The following is a 4,394-nucleotide window of genomic DNA, read 5'->3' on the forward strand; positions in this document are numbered from 1 at the left end:
ACAAATTAAAAAGAACATTAGTTATAGTACATTTGATAATCCATAATTTGAAGAAAAAATAACAATGTGTGAACCCATAAAACTCACAAAAATCATACATTGTCAAAATTCTAGAGACGACATTGTTTGAATGGAATATGGAATGAGCTCATGAAAATTATACAAAAATAGTCATCACCAATTTTTAATCCACACTTCAAAGGCTTACAATTGATAGACCTTTGATCGCCTAAAAGAACACAACGATACAAAAAAGACTGTGAAAATTTGTCACCCACCAAAGTCTGAAGAGGCTTTCAAAGAGCATTGGCATACTGCTAGGTTCTTCTTGATGCCAATTGTAAAACCTCTTTGTATACAACATTTGTGGTACAACTCATTTCAGCATCCTCATCACTAACCCGATCCACACTCTCTGGAAGGAATACTTTGACTGCATTTGATGATCGGACACGCGAGAAAGCCACGTATAATTGCCCGTGACTAAACACCGGTGTCGCCAAGTATAAGCCTAGGATAGACATTGTTTGGCCCTGTGCCTTGTTTATCGTCATGCCAAATGCTAGCCGAACAGGAAATTGTCTTCTTCTCATATCGAATGGAAGTTTCAAGTTACTGGGAATGAAAGTTACTCTTGGAATGAACATCCTATCTCCAGCATTGGTACCAGTGATAATCTCAACTTCCAATACCTTCGTGTGGAACTCTTTGCATATCAGTCGAGTCCCATTGCATAATCCCTGTCGAGGATTTAGATTGCGCAACAAAATGAGGGGAGCATTTTGTTTCAAAACCAGCCGATGAGGTGGGTATCCACCACCAAGATCGAGCGTGTTAAGATACTCTACTGCATACAAAAAAGAATCTCCACATGAGCTCTCTACTGAGTCTGCACTTAGATACTCCTTTTCCTCGCCGGGCATTGCCTTTAGTGCAGTAGCATTGATTGCATCAACTTCAAGGTTTCGAGGTGCGAGAATAGCGCGGTCTCGAAAATACGATGCATAATCCACAACCCTTGCAAGTCCTGTATACACCCACTCAATCAGACCTTCCATAGAGTTTGTCCTTAAAAGCATCTTTGATGGGATTGCAACAGTGTCTTCTCTTATACGCCTGCTAGTTCCATTTCCAATATCTAACACCCATTGTATGAATTCCTGCTCTATTGAATTATCACCTTCCTGAATAACCCGCATATTCTGTACCAGCTTCAATACCTTGATGCATCTCCAAATCCTTGAGTGGCACAATGTAGAATTGACAATATCTTCTCGTCTTGCCTTGGGAATAACTGGCAAGACCTGCCTAAAATCCCCCCCTAACAACACCACCTTTCCACCAAACAGTTGGTCATTTGACATGATATCTTGCAGCGTCCTATCCAGTGCCTCAAATGCGAATCGATGAGTCATAGGTGCCTCATCCCATATTATCAACTTTGCTATCTTCAGAACATCTGCAAGATGACTGTTAACCTTTATATTGCAACTGCTGGTAGCATCCAAATCCAGTGGTATCTTGAACCGCGAGTGTGCTGTGCGTCCATTACTTAGTAACAACGCTGCAATCCCAGAGGAAGCGCATGCTAAAGCGACATGCCCCTCCCCACGCAACCTAGAAAGCAAACAATTGTATAGGAAAGTCTTTCCAGATCCTCCTGGACCATCAAGAAAAAACATCGCACCAACATTTGCATAGACCGCTGTCAGAATCTGATCGAAGGCCGTCCGTTGACAATGATTTAAGGTACTTTCCATCTGTTGACCAAGTCGTGCCTCACTCTCAAAATCAAACATTCTTTCTTCTTGCAATAGAGAATTTGTAGCTGCCAATACACATGATCTATCCAAGGTAGGCAATCCATCAAACTCTACCAACCTTCTCCCATGTTGTTGGAGAATATGCTCCAAGTGCCATAGAGCCTCCTTCCGTGCCAATCCACGACGGTCAACCATACTTGATTCGAATGCATGGAAGAAATCATCCGATAGATCGTCTGAGAATCTTTCCCACAAAATTCCTGGAGATGTTGGCTCACAAAAAATCAAAATTGCAACAAAAAGGTGCCTCAACTGTGTGCTATTTTGATGTAAAACGGCCTCTTGCATGCAGATAAACCATTCCTCATCACTTTCCAATAACCCTCTAGCTATACATGCTGCCTTGAAAGTAGGGTAAACTTGCCCATCAAAAGTGCGCAAGTCATCAAAACACTTACAACCCTTGCAAACGTTAAGTAGCATACGCATGAAATATAATTCACCAGCAGATGGAGAAATGTTATACATCCGACCAATGCTATTGCCCTGCCTTCTTCTAGACCACTTTTTATTGGATTTGTTCCAAACCATCTCGCATGGAAAGTCACTGTAAAGCAAATTATCTGCATCATGTTGCAATCGGTTGTAAGTGAACCATTCCGTGAGGCTGGTCTTTCTGTTCTGTTCCCTATCCACCACATTGTGCAAATCATCATCATCTCTGAATATCACATTATTCAACATCGGAAGATGGACTTGCAACCTTTGTACATCTGGCTTTTCATCATGCATATCATACTCATAAATGCGCCAGCATGCTTCTGATGCTGATACATAACGTGAATCTAGGTAATAGTTTATCTCATCAATTCCACAATCAACTGGGTTGTGTAGTTGTCCTTGTCCTTCCACACGATTTATCTGCATCCTGACGGTTGCTCTGTCATGTCCCTTATACACGTATTTATATAAATACTTGACTGCAGTAATTGTGGAACAAATTTCAACGTTGATATGTGCCTTGTACTTCATAAAGAGGAAAGGATTGAATGGCACAATCCAACGATTATCCACTATACCCTCTTTCACCCGTATCTTTCTACCATCATCTCGACGCATGTAGATAGGGTAACCATCGTTACCCACCACAGTAGACTGAGAGAAGGGACGTGGATAGTGACGACTACATTTGCCATCAAACATGCAAGGAGCAGAGACATTAAGTACACCACATGGGCCATGAACATTGCATTGTGCAATAATCTCATGCAACTCAGGGAAAAGGGTTTTATCTGGAACTTCTGCACATACCAATTGATCATAGTGACCAACCTGAGTAGGTTTGAATGCACCTTCCAAAATCAATAGTATGTGTGAGTGCGGAAGACCTCTCTTTTGAAACTCAATCACACATACGTACCCAGCAACTTTTCCAAACAAATCATGCTTTATAATTGACTGCATCAGATCCTTGTGTTTTTGATAAAATACACGGGTTGTCAAATCCGGGCGATCTTGTGCTCTTTGACCTGGCAACAATCCTTCAGATATTTCTGACCATTTTGGGTTGCAGGTGAAGGTAATAAACAAATCTGGTTTACCCTTTTTTCTCACAATGGCCATTGCATCCTGGTATAACTGGCACATATACCGCGGTCCTCCTGTAAAAGAGGATGGCAATACAACTCTACGTCCGACAGCGTTGCCCAATACATTATGGACCGCATCAGCTGCGTTTAGCATGTCCATCAATCCTTGATAAACTTCTGCACGTAAAGAAGATTGATTGTTACGTATCCACACCAATCTGGACTCTTCCATACTACTATATGCATCAACAATATATTGTTGCAATAATCTCCCCCCTTGTAGAAGGCACGCACTTGTATCAGGCCTTACCTGCAGACGGTATGCATAATACTGTCTCTGTGTCACACAATTTTTCCTTTGTACATCATGTAATGATACGTGAGTAGGAACATCTCTATAAGGAATATATAAATGCCATCCATCCTCCCCTCGGGGAAATAGAAGAACATACATGAGAGACATGTATGATCGATGCAAATTTGATATTCTGGTTATCAATCCATTGCGTCTTAAAAACTGGATGTCTCGATTCCCAACATCAGAATCATCCCCTTGCCCTGGCATGATAGCGGCAACCTCGCTAGCTATTGGGACCAAGTATTGTCTTGAGGTTGACCGGCTCTCACAAATTACCATCTTCAAGTTTGCATGTGGATTTCTTCTCAATACTTCCCCCACAGCAACCAGTGCATTGGCATACGGATTGCATTCATGCATCATCCTTTGCAACAATTCCAAAATGCCAAGATTCAAACCAGGCATCCCATCCAAACGGTTTTGCAACTCATGATCTGTATCATGGACATATAATTGTGCAAACCGTGGAAGCTCCTGTCTAGACTCATCAGGTAGCAAACTCCCGACACGATGGTACACTGTGCCATGAATCCGAAAATTATGTATACCCCTATTCCCAGAAAACATTTGATCAACTTGGGCTCCCAATGAGGCAAACGCCATGACACTATTATAGGCTCTTATATTATCCTTAAATGATCTGCTTCTAGCGTCACTTCCATGAAGTAGAACTTTTAAAATCTC

This window comes from Dipteris shenzhenensis, chromosome 27, assembly GCF_047967505.1.
Source record: "Dipteris shenzhenensis isolate YYH24624 ecotype China chromosome 27, Dip_SZ_1.0, whole genome shotgun sequence".
In the NCBI taxonomy this organism is placed as follows: domain Eukaryota; kingdom Viridiplantae; phylum Streptophyta; class Polypodiopsida; order Gleicheniales; family Dipteridaceae; genus Dipteris; species Dipteris shenzhenensis.